Source organism: Hibiscus syriacus, unplaced genomic scaffold, assembly GCF_006381635.1.
Source record: "Hibiscus syriacus cultivar Baekdansim isolate YM2019G1 unplaced genomic scaffold, ASM638163v2 tig00110890_pilon, whole genome shotgun sequence".
NCBI lineage: Eukaryota > Viridiplantae > Streptophyta > Magnoliopsida > Malvales > Malvaceae > Hibiscus > Hibiscus syriacus.
The window spans coordinates 16,114,482-16,127,893 of record NW_024062900.1 but is presented as its reverse complement, the minus strand read 5'-3'; the positions used below and the strand labels follow the sequence as shown (position 1 = coordinate 16,127,893).

Genomic DNA, 13,412 nt, shown 5'->3' with positions numbered 1-13,412 from the left:
TACTTGTGATGCTGGCCATAGCAATGAAGTTATTGTTACTTTGAACAATGAAGAAATAGTTCTCGGTAATGTTGTTAATTCTCCTATAGTCTCTTAGGCTCCAGAATTTGTGGAACCACATAGTACACTCCTTCCTACAACTTCTGAATTTTCAGACCATGTTAAACAGTCATCTACTGAGGATGAACCTGCTCCCTCAGCTGTTGAACCTATGTCAAGTCCAGTGCCTGACCCAGAGGCTCTAGAATTTATAGAACCACATAGTACACTCCTGCATATAACTTTTGAATTTTCAGACAGTGTTGAAGAGTCATCTGCTGTGGTTGAACCTGCTCCCTCACCTGTTGAGCTTATGTCAAGTCCAGTGCCTGACTAGAGAACAGTATACATGTCTTAGGTGGTCCTCAGTCTACTCTTCAAAATTTCCATCCCATGATTACGAGAGGCAGAAATGGGATTCGTAAGCCAAAGGCACTTCAGGTTGCCTGTCTCGATAAGGAACCTTATTCTATTAAGGAGGCTATGCGCAGTCCTCACTGGGCTAAAGCGATCCAAGAAGAATATGAAGCCTTGGTGAATAATAGAACATGGTCATTAGTCCCTCTTCCAAATGGACGGCAAGCAGTTCATTGTAAGTGGATCTTGAAGGTGAAAAGAAATCCAGATGGGACTGTGTCTCGTTACAAGGCACGTCTTGTAGCCAAAGGGTTCCTTCAACAGGCTGGAGTGGATTTTCATGAAGTGTTCAGTCCAGTGATTAAGCCAACCACTGTTCGTATAATTATCTCACTCGCATTGTCCAAGGGATGGCAGCTTCGCCAAGTTGATATCAACAATGCGTTCTTGAATGGGGTGTTGTCTGAAGAAGTTTACATGAAGCAACCCCCTGGGTATGAACAAGGAGATGAAGGACTGGTGTGCAAACTTAATAAAGCCATATATGGCCTGAAACAAGCGCCTCGAGCCTGGTTTGATAGTCTTCGAGGATATCTGATTTCAGTAGGTTTTGTATTGGCACGATCAGATTCGTCGTAGTTTGTTCGAAAGACTGCTGATAGCGTAGTATATATGCTAGTTTATGTTGATGACATAATCTTAACAGGGAGTAATACAAATGAGGTTCAAAGAGTGATCGATGATTTGAACAAACAATTTACTTTGAAAGATCTTGGTTCCCTTAATTTTTTTGGTAATTGAGGTGTGACATGATACTGATGGTTTAGTTTTGAGTCAGAAGAAATATATTCTTGAATTGTTAGAGAGGTTTGGCTTCGCTGATGCGAAAGAACTCCCTACTCCCATGGTGTCTACAAGTAAGCTTTCAGGAAATGAGGGTGAATTCATTACAAATGTTGTTGAGTATCGCAGTATAGTAGGCATTCTTCAATATGTGGTAGTGACTCGTCTGGACATTGTTTACTCGATGAATAGGGTCTGTCAATTTATGCAGGCACCATGTGATATACACTTTCAAGCTATCAAGAGAATCTTGCGTTATCTTCAAGGTACTTCTGACTATGGGTTACGATTCACTCCTTTATCAAGACTGTCGTTAACTGGCTTTGCTGATGCCATATGGGCTTCTGATATTGATGATAGGCGATCCACTTTGGGGTTCTGTATCTATTTTGGTGGGAATCTTATTGCATGGAGTTCTCGTAAACAGTAAGTCGTTGCACATTCTACTGCTGAGGCTGAGTATAGGAGCGTTGCCTCTGCTGCTGCGCATTTGGTATGGATTATGGCCTTGCTTAAGGAGCTGCATGTTTCCTTGGATGGCAGAGCAACCCTGTGGTGTGACAATAGGAGTGTTGTGGTTGTTTGTGCTAATCTTGTTCTACATTCGAAATTCAAGCATATCGAGCTTGATTTATTTTTTGTTCGTGAAATGGTGGCTGTTGGAAAACTGCAAGTGCATGAAGTTCCAACCTATGAACAGGTTACTGATGTGTTGACAAAGCCACTCTCAGCACCTATATTTGTAAAGCATCGTCAAAAACTCTTGGTCTCTCGATTGTTTAGAAAGTTAGAAAGTATGGGGAATGTTGTTTCTTAATCTTCTTCTTAGAGAATTGGAAAGCATGGAGAATGTTGATCTATGTTGATTCTTAATCTGCTACTTAGAGAATTGGAAAGCATGGAGAATGTTGATCTTCAATCGTTCTGCTGATATTCAATCGTTCTACTGTTTACAAGTCTAAAAGCATTGGGAATGTTGAGGCTTGATGGTAAAGAAGAAGACGAGTGATTGTAATTGGTTCTCATTCAGTTATGAGAGTCAGTTTGCAGTAGTTAGTTAGTGTTAAGTTGTTAAGCTTCGGTTATGAAACAGTTAAGCTTTTGTTATAGTTGGTTATGCATGTACGTTGAGCTATAAATAAAGCTCAGTTGTAACAGTAGATACAAGATTGATTTTAAAGGTTTAGAGAGCCTATTCTCTCTTATTTTTCCTTTCTCTTATGTTGTAGCTTTGCTACTCTTGATAGTAAAAACAAATAATTTATCACCCAAAGTAATGTTTATGACTTCAGTGATTTTCGACCTTGTTTTGATGAATATTCCAATTGTATTTTTTCATTTGTAAGTAAAGAACTAGCAAGGCAAAAATAAACAAGTTGAAATTTTAGAGACTAAACCTATATTATCAGTAACTAAAGATGTAACAAGTTCATGCTTAATTGATAAGATTCTGTCAGCTATTAGAGCTAAATGACCTATATCTAGTGACAAGAAGATTTTCATTCAACAAGAAAATGCAAAGTCTCATATTGACATTGATGATGAATAATTCCTTCAAGCTGCAATTGTGGGTGATTTTAACTTTCAATTGTTTTTTCAACCTTCAAATAGTCTTGATTTAAATGTGTTGGATCTTGGATATTTTAGAGTAATACAATCTTTGCGGCATCAAAAATCTCCTACAACAATTGATGAACTGGTGAAAACGGTAGAAAAATCATTTAATGAGTTATCACCAAAAAAAATTTTAAACAATATTTTCTTAACATTACAATCACCCATGATCGAAATTATGAAGATTCATAGAAGAAATAATTATAGGTCGCCACATATGGGTAAGTAAATGTTGAAAAAGACTATGAACTTCCAATCCAACTTCATTGTGATATTGTGCGAGAAGCTCTTTTGCATATTCAACTTCAACACTAAATGCAGTAAATGTCCTAGCTGTATACATTTTGTTATTAATTTTTTATGATATTTTGCTCAATCATGATATTTTTTTTGTAAATATGAGTTATATACCATTCAAGTAAATATGATGGTTGTAGTGTTGAAGTTAGATAGAGTAAAAAATATTTTTTGTGAAATTATTGTAAACAATTAGTAATAAAAAGTTATTTTCTTTTGAAAATTATTTTATTTTGTTAAACATCATGGATATATTTGTATCTACTGTTCTAGCATTTAGAGTTATTGTCATTAAGTTAGTGCTGATATATTCTAAATATGTTCAATTATTTGACGAGCTTTATACTAATCATTGATCTTCATGAAAGCCTAGATATGATGACAGAGTTAAACTTATTTAGATTTTTATGTTTAGCATTTTAAATTTTTAATGTAGTCAACTTTTATTTTTCAAAGGAAATAGTGAATAAAATTCATTAAATTTGTGTTAGATTTCATTAAGAGGGGAGAGGTTCTTATAATGTATGAGTTAAAATAAGTTAACAAAAGATTTGTGTCTTCAAATTTGAACACAATTTGGCCTTGAGCACTATAAAGTTTAGTTAAAAAATAATGATTAAGTTTGACATTTGTTTTGATGAGATAAAGAGTAAAAAGGAAAATATAAGTATTATTAATAATTAATTTTTTTATAACAAAGTGATTGCCTTAAAAGGCAATAATATTGTTTAAGTTGTTTTTCTTATTTTTTAATATAATAATTAAATTAGTCTCTAATATTTTATAAAATGATCATTTTTATTTTTATTTTTTAAGCACTTTGATCTCAATATTTTATTTTTAAATAAAACATTCCTTAATTACGTAGAAGTCGTTAGTCGACTAACGATCAATATTTATTCAGAAATGATGACATGATAATTTTTTATTGATGTGATATTATTTTATGATTTTACTTTAATATTATTATTAATGTTTTAATAGTAGATGATCAAAATAAATCAAAATATAATGTTAAGTATAATTTAAAAAAAACAATTAAATAATTATAACGAAACAATAAGAATATATGGATGGCTAAACATATAGTTTATCCAGTTTATTTTAGTCACCCAAGCGGAACCAAGGCGAAAGATCCTTTCAAAATAAACGACACAAAATCGAGAAAAAATTAAATAAAAGAACAGTAGACCACGAAATCCACGTGGTGCTTATACAAAACCTCGTCTGAAAAACTAATAAAATGCGCATTGCACTTACCCACTCTCTTTGTTGACCTGCGTCGGTTTCCCTCCATATCCTTTCCTTAGCTATCTCTAGTGGTGACTTGTCTGCAACTATCTCGTTTCTCCACCCGCATCGGTTCCGATCGTTTTGGCGGGATATCCGGAGCTCTTACTTCAAGGAAACTTTTCTCTGTCAGATGCTCTGCCGATTCCGACACTTCTTTCTCTTCCGTTGCGGTGGATATCGATAACTTCGACACCAAGTCCTTTCGGCATAACTTGACGAGGAGCAAGAATTACAATCGGAAAGGATTAGGACACAAAGAGGAAACTCTCAAGCTCATGAATCGAGAGTATACTAGTAAGCTTTCGTTCTTAACAACCAAATTCCGACGGGGTTTTGGTCATTTGTTGCGCTGAAGTTTAGATTTAATCCTCTATTTTAATCGGAGATGATTTGATCATCTCCTACTAGACGCAAATTGATAATCCAGATAACCATGTGTAATCATTGAACATGCTTAAAGTTGTTTTAAACATCGTTTCTGATCCTATTATTAATTGATCAAAGTATGTCCAATTACAGTGTACTGATTGAATTCTAAATTTTAGGAAGTGGAGGGAATAAAATGGAACTAGAATAGATTTTTATTTGGAATTTGGCAAAAGAAATTTATCATTCTATTTTGGAAATTATGTTCAGGTGATATCATAAAGAAATTGAAGGAAAACGGAAACGAGTATACATGGGGAAATGTTACGGTAAAATTGTCAGAAGCATACGGTTTTTACTAGGGTGTTGAGAGAGCTGTCCAAATTGCTTATGAAGCGAGAAAATAATTTCATAATGAGAAAGTTTGACTTACCAAAGAAATTATCCACAATCCAACTGTTAATAAGGTATTCTATATATTTACTCTTCTCTACCAGTGTTCTATTTTACTAGCTTATGCTTTCTTAAATTATAATAGTAAATGCACCGACCTAACACCGACGGCGCAAGGTGTCTCAGTTCCTTGGTAGTTTCTTTGCATAAATATAATAATTTTTCTTTCTAATGTAGCGGTTGGAGGATATGGAAGTTAAAAATATTCTTATCGACGAAGGGATGAAACAATTTGATGTAGTGGATAAGGGTGATGTTGTGGTTTTGCCTGCTTTTGGAGTTGCGGTCGATGAGATGTTAGTTTTGAATGATAAAAATGTGCATATTGTTGATACCACTTGTCCTTGGGTATCTAAGGTATCATATTCTGCAACCGGTTGATTGTCGTGGCTAATAATACCTTGTAATTATTTTAATTTTTGCAGCTTTTCAACTGTGGCCACAATTGACTTTTATTCATTTGATATAGAAATGTTCTTTTCTATGTAGGTACGGAACACTGTAGAGAAGCACAAGAAATGAGACTACACTTCGATCATTCATGGTAAATATGCTCATGAGGAGACAACTGTGAATGCATCTTTTGTTGGAACATATATTATTGTGAAGGATATGACTGAGGTATGTCCTAAAGGGGTTGGCTGGTATTCTATCTTTTTGGTGATACCTTGTAATTTTTACTAAAAAAATTGTTTGTTCCCGTGATGTTTGATCGGGAAAGGAAATGTATGTTTATGATTACATTCTTGGAGGTAAACTTGATGGATCTAGCTCCACCAAAAAGGTGTTTATGGAGGTATAGCCTTCATTTCTTATTTTCATCATATGTCAACAATACATGTAGCATTGTGAAAAATGTTTAGATGATGATTGGCTCTTTCACATAAATTCAAACAAGCTACTTCAGAGGGGTTCGATCCAGATCTCGACCTAGTAAAACTTCGCATTGCAAACCAAACTGCAATGCTTAAGGGAAATACAGAGGAAATTGGTTAGTGGCGCTTATGCACTTGTTATATGTCACCCTTTCTTTTTCGCAAGGAAATTACTGCTCGTGAAACACGTTACATTTTAGTTTAATAGGGAAATTAGTTGAGAGGACAATGATGCAAAAATATGGAGTCGGGAATATCAATAATCACTTCATAAGCTTTAACACAATTTGTGATGCAACACAAGTAAGTTGAAAGTATTCATTATAAATTTGTAAATATATGTTTTCTTATTGAAGAAGTCACGGTTCCTTCTTGTACTCTTCCCCTTCACTGATTGCATACTGATTGTTACATTGGTCACTGAATTAAAGCTGATTTATCGTCATTTCCAGGAGAGACAAGATGCTATGTATAAGTTAGTGGAGCAATATGTGCATCTTATGTTGGTGGTTGGCGGGTGGAACTCAAGCAACACTTCACACCTTCAAGAAATTTTCGAGGATCGTGGGATCCCCTCATATTGGATTGACAGTGAACAGAGGATCGGTCTAGGAAACAGAATAAGCTCACAAATTGAAAGTAAGTATGAACTTGTAATTTTATGACCCTATAGAAAAGGGTATTATAATTGCAAATTTCATATTCTAATCATGCAAATGTTGAATTGTACCAGCATGGGGAGCTTGTTGAAACAGAAAACTGGTTACCAGAAGGTCATTTCACTATTGATGTTACATACGGTGCCTCCACACCAAATAAGGTAATTCTCTTATATATGTGTATGCACATACATGCATGCTCGCGAAAACAAGTTTTTCGTCATTTTCATCATTTGTAGTAATGGCTTTATAGCTTGCAACCACTAATACAGGCTTGACCGTGCGATATGTGTTTATATAATTTGTGTAATTGAATTAAACAGGTTGTGGAAGATGCACTCATCAAGGTGTTTGACATAAAAACGGGAGGAAGCCTTGCAAGCAGTAGCATAAATATATAGGTTCACAGAGGTTTTGGAACCGATGGTTAATGCATAGTTAAAATGTAGGACACTTTAGTGTTTAGTGTTAGAAATTTTGATTTCTAATATTGATTCATATAATTTAAATAATTGATAATTGTTGTTGTTGTACACACGGTGATGATTAGTGTAGTACTGAAGAGGCAATTATTGGGTGTAAATTCCTCCGTCCTATACCATGAAAATATAAGTTTGAGTGGTGTTATGTGTAACTAAAAAGTAGAGGGGTCTTTCGATTATTTTGTGATTTAAAAAATATAGTTGAATCGGTTTTTTAAAATCTCATGTGACAGACATTTTTTTAGGGCTATCTCTTTTTCTATCTTAAAAATAAACAAGAACACTCTCGGTTTTAGGGTTCTAATTTTTTAATCAAGAATCAAACAAGTCTTGATATCATCACAAGTCGAATTAAGTATTATAGAATTGGGATTTGATAACATTTATTATTTCTTGCTTTTGGGATATTCAACTATCATAATGAGATTAGCAAGTAAATTTTCATTTATTTTAGTGTAATTGTTAATAATTATGCCATGAGCTTGATTTTGTTGATTTAATTATCCTATCAAGATCTTTATGTGTTAATTGCTTTTGCATGCAAAATTAATTGATTTTAACATTTGGCATCAAAGCCAGGTTTGATAGGAATTAAATCACCAATTTAGGTTTTGTAAGAAATTTGAGTATTTTTTTCTTATTAAAAGTTTCATAAGAAATTTGAGTATTTTTCTTATTAAAGGTTTCATAAGAAATTTGGGTATTTTCTTATTGAATATTAACTGAAGTTGTAAATTGACAATTGATAATGAACAATGATATGATCCCAGTTTGATGGTGAATGACGTTGTAGTAAGTGAAGTTGTCGATGCAAGTAGAGTTAATGATGTTGTCGTGGCAAGTGAAGTTGTCGTGACAAGTATAAGATCACATCAAACAATTTTGGATCATGATTTAAATATTTAATATTTTAGTGAGTGTGTTAGTCACCAAAGTGGCCAAATCGAAATTCATTAAATGATTTATAATATGTGTATAAATGTTTATTTGATGTAGCATCATAAATGATATTTAAGAATATAAAACATTTATAGTTATTAACATGTAGTTATGCGATTATGAAAAGGTAGATCTTACTCATGTTTAACAGCAATTGAAGTAGGTTATGAAATTTGTTTAATAATATATAAGTTACATCCAAATATGACTTGTATGTTAAAGTAAACTTAATGATTAACCTTATATATGTTATAAGAATAATGCATGTTTGATAATTGTTGGTTGTGTTTAGATTTAGCCCAAATGTGAATTTAAATGTAATGTTTTGGTATATATTTATAGTTTGAATTATGGTTTAAATTCAAAGCAATTAATATGTAAGATGTAAATGTTTGCAGTGGTCTCTACTATGTCAAATATGACTGCCAATGATATCAAGTTTAATAAGTAGAACTATGATGATTGGATCGAATATGTCAAGTTAAATGTTGGCCTTTTGGGACTCGATTTAGCTCTAGTTATGGATGAGCAAACTACACTGACCGATACTAGTTCGAAGGAAGACAAGAAACTATGGGAGAATTGGGAGAGATCGAATAGGATTATGATGAGCTTTCTTAAGCTTAGCATAACGCCTAATATTAAGCCTTCTCAGCCCAAGACTGAGAATGTGAGGGAATTTGTGGCTGAAATTAAGAAGTATAGTATGAAAAACATTGTGGATAAGTCTGTTGTTGATGATTTTATTGATGATTTATCTAATAGAGAATACAATATAGCCCAGTCAATGGAAGAACACATTACTCACATGGTAAATACCTACAATCGGCTTAAAAGTTTGGATATGGATATTGGTGAAAGGGTATTGGTTGAGTTCATGCTGAAATCATGTAAGAATGATGATTTCAAGCAATTTCGGAGAACATGCAACCAAGTTAAGGAAAAATTATCTCTTTTGGATGCTAAGGCCATGCTCTTGCAAGAGGAGGCAATGCAAAGGGAAGACCTTAAGGTCAAACTTCTCCAAGCCAACTTTTCCTTTTGTGTTAATTCAAACGTTGGTTCTAGTGGCGGCAAAACTCCAAGTAAGAAATGGAAGAAGACATTTAAGGTACATCTCGTTAAAGGGCAATGAGGGATTGAAAAAATACTGAAATATTTCTTTTGCAACAAACCTGTGCACAAGAAGGCTGATTGCCCAAAGAGGAAAGCATGATTTGAAAATAGAGGTATACATTTTGTTTTCGTATGCTTTGAATCAAATCTGATTGAGGTGTCTTCTAATACTTGGTGGCTTGATACTAGTGCAACCACTCATATTTCTAATGTTATGCAGGGTTACCTAAATATCCACCGAATGTCAGAAAGTGAAAGCTTTCTATTTATGGAAAACAAGATGAAGGCTAGAATTGAATGTGTAGGGACATATAGAATTGTGTTAGATACAAGCTATTGCCTTGATCTAGATATGTGTCTATATGTTCCAGATTGCACTAGAAATCTTGTTTCTGTTTTTAGGTTGGATGTTTTAGGATTTGATTTTAGGATTGGACATGGTTGTTTTTCATTGTATCGCGGAACAAACCTTTGTGGTACTGGTTTATTGTCAGATACTTTGTATTGTTTCAATCTAAATTATATTTTTGTTAATTCCCTGCTTAATGTTAATGTTGAATGTGATGTTGGTATGAAAAGGAATGCACTCAATGAATCTTCTACTGACTTGTGACATAAAAGACTCGATCATATATCCAAAGAAAGGATTTTGAGGCTAATTAAAAGTGGATTTTTGTCTCAATTGGATTTTACCGATTTGAATAATACTTGTGTGGATTGCATTAAGGGTAAGCAAACCAAACATGTATCAAAACATGCTGCCACAAGGAGTTGTGGATTACTTGATTTAATACACAGATATATGTTGGGGCAATGAGAAGTATTTTATCACCTTTATTGATGATTACTATAGGTATTGTTACCTATATTTATTGTATGAAAGAACTCAACTAATTGATGTCCTTGAGACATTCATTATGGAGGTTGCCATGCAGTTAAATAGAAAGGTTAAGGTAATACATTCCGATAGAGGTGGTGAATATTATGGAAAGACATTAGAAGTTGGATAAATTCCAGTCTAAGGGAATGTACGCAGTATATAATGCTCGGATCGCCACTTCAAAATGATGTAGCGGAAAGGCATAATCGTATATTGATGGAAATGGTGAAAAGTATGATGAATGATAGTTCTATACATGTTTCATATTGAATATATGCATTGAGGACTGTCGCATACATATTGAATAGGGTACCTAGTAACCTTGACGTACTTGCAAGGCACTAAGGATCATATGCTCACATATAGAAGAACTAGTAACCTTGAGGTTGTCGATTACATGGACTCGGACTATGATGGATGTTCAGATACCCGGAAATTCACATTTGGCTATGTATTCCTTCTAGCTAATAGAGTTGTCTCATGGAAGAGTGGTAAGTAGTCTGTCATTGCTAATTCCACTATGGAGGTTGAATTTGTAGCATGCTTTGAACCTACAGTTCAATCGTTATGGCTTCACAATTTTGTTTATGGTTTAGGGATCGTTGGTACAATTTCTAAACCGATGAGGATTTATTGTGATAATGCGGTAGTTGTATTCTTCTCTAAGAACGATAGATACTCCAAGGGTGCCAAACATATGGATTTAAAGTATCTATTTGTCAAATAAGAGGTGCAAAATCAAAGAGTTCAAATAGTGCATATTGGCACCAATAATATGATTACGGATCTGTTGACTAAAGGACTAGCTCATAAGACATTTATTGGCCATATTGGTGAAATGGGAGTAATCGTGAAGTTCTTGTATAGCGGATGATTAGTCATATATGTATAAATATATGTCTTGCATGTTTATGTTTGTTTGATACTCAAGATATCGATGTTTGTTTGGATTTTGCTTATCTATGAATCATATTTCAGTTACACATATTTTGTTATGATTATAGATGTTGAATCTTATTTTAAGACATTTTCGGATAAGGTATTTTCGGGTGTCTATCTTATTAAATTGTGTCTGTTTGAATTGGATTGATATGTAATACATGGAAGGAATCGGGACGTTTGTCAGGCCCGTGACTGCCATGATTCGATCGGTTTAGTTCTTATGAAGTTGTGACTTATATATTACATTATTTAAGTTAACTCAAATTATGTTAATATGTTATATACTTGTCATATATGAATCAAGTGGGAGAATGTTACAAATTTTGATTTCTAATATGGATTCATATAATTTAATTGATAATTGTTGTTGTTGTACACACGGTGATGATTAGTGTAGTATTGAGGAGGCAATTTTCGGGTGTAAATCCCTCTGTCTCATATTGTGAAAATATAAGTTTGAGTGGTGTTATGTGTAACTGAAAAGTAGAGGGGTCTTTCGGTTAATTTGGTCTTTTGGTTATTTTGTGATTTAAAAAACATAGTAGAATCAATTTTTTAAAATCTCAAGTAAGTGGCAGTTTGTTTTTTCAATGCTCTCTTAAAAAGAAAACAAGAACACTCTGTTTTGGGTTTTGATTCTTTCATCTAGAATCAAACAAATCTTGATATCATCACAAGGCGAATTGAATATTATATAGTATTGGGATTGTATAATATTTCTTTCTTTTGGGATATTCAAATATCATAATGAAACATCAAGTAAGTTTTTATTTCTTTTACTGTAATTCTTAATAATTATGACATGAGTATGATTTGGTTGATTTAGTTACCCTATCAAGATCTTTATGTATTAATTGTTTCTGCGTACAAGATTAATTGATTTTAACATTTAAGATATGGCTGTAATTTGCGTGTCCCTTCAAATCAAATGGTAAAATATTCGTAAGATATTTGAACACTGAATTTGATAAGTTTCTTAAAATTAAGTTACACTTCGGATTCAACCATTCGCTTTGCCCGTCGAAGAAGGTTCAGTTTTTTAATTTAATTTCGTTAAAGCCGTGTTTTATTGTTTACGATTCCTAATGGAAAAAGATTCTCGTGATGTATTGTAAAAATCATTTCGTCATGTTGATTGTTATGCCATGGTTGAATTTTAAATGTTTTGATTAAAAAGAATTCAATTGATGATTTTATATAATTTAAATGATTTGATCGGATATTGTTTTTATTCGAGATTTGATTATTTTTTTAAATTTTTTTAAGGCTTTTACATTTTAACTTTTGGTGTTTTTAATTTTAAAGGAATATTGATTATAAATTATTATTATTATTGTTTAGTTTTAAAAGAAGTCAAAAGGTTATAGAGTGAATTAGAAGTTTCGGAGTTCAACCACAGTCGATAACGACCAATGGCAATGGTACTAAATAGTGATAGAGATTTTAGTCGAATTCAAATATCAAATGAATATTTTATCCGGAGTTTAAAGTAAAAAATGATGTTTGATTTAATTTTTAGAGGTCAAATTAAACATTTTTATTAACATATCATATCATTGAACTAACAGGAGTTTACAAAGAGTCTTATCAATAATTAAAAATGATTTTAAACAAATATTATTTCATAATTATTTTAGATTATTCAAAAAAAAATTCAATGATTAAAATGTAATAATTAATTAGCTGACTCTTATTCTCATATATAATGGGGTAAGTGTGAAGTAAGATAGTAGGCTGTCCCAACCGCCAGGTTGAGAGCAGCTTCCGTGGGAAACCTCCAAATTATAAAATGCCCTCCGTGAGACTCGATCTCATGACCTCAAGGTTAAGAACCTTGTACTCTACCAACTGAGCTAGATGGTCATTTTAAAATATAATAATTAATAATGTAAGTAATTGAAATATAACTTAATGAATAAAATTGAAATAAAAGTGACAACTTCGTTGAGTTCTAATTAAGGGTCAGTTTGACAATATTTTTGAAAAGTAACTTTTAAAAGTGATGTAGAAAATAACTTTTAAAAAAATGTTGTTAAAAAGTTCAATTTAAAATTTAATTGTTTGAGATTGATGTTAAAAAGTGAATTTGAAAAGATAAAATGTCAATTATATACAATTTTTTTGGTACAAAAAAGTTTAGGTAAGGGGTGACTCACTCAGTCTATGGCCATGACATACCTAAGGCTCAATTGGAATTTACATAAGAATTTACAAATTGTCTACCAAGAGTGACGGTGGAAGGATTCAAACTTAGCAT

At 32.8% G+C, this 13,412-nt stretch overlaps 1 pseudogene; it reads left to right on the top strand.

The window, feature by feature from the left end:
- The first annotated feature begins 432 nt into the window (after positions 1 to 432).
- Positions 433 to 7,229, top strand: LOC120144784 (annotated as a pseudogene).
- Positions 7,230 to 13,412: the final 6,183 nt, after the last annotated feature.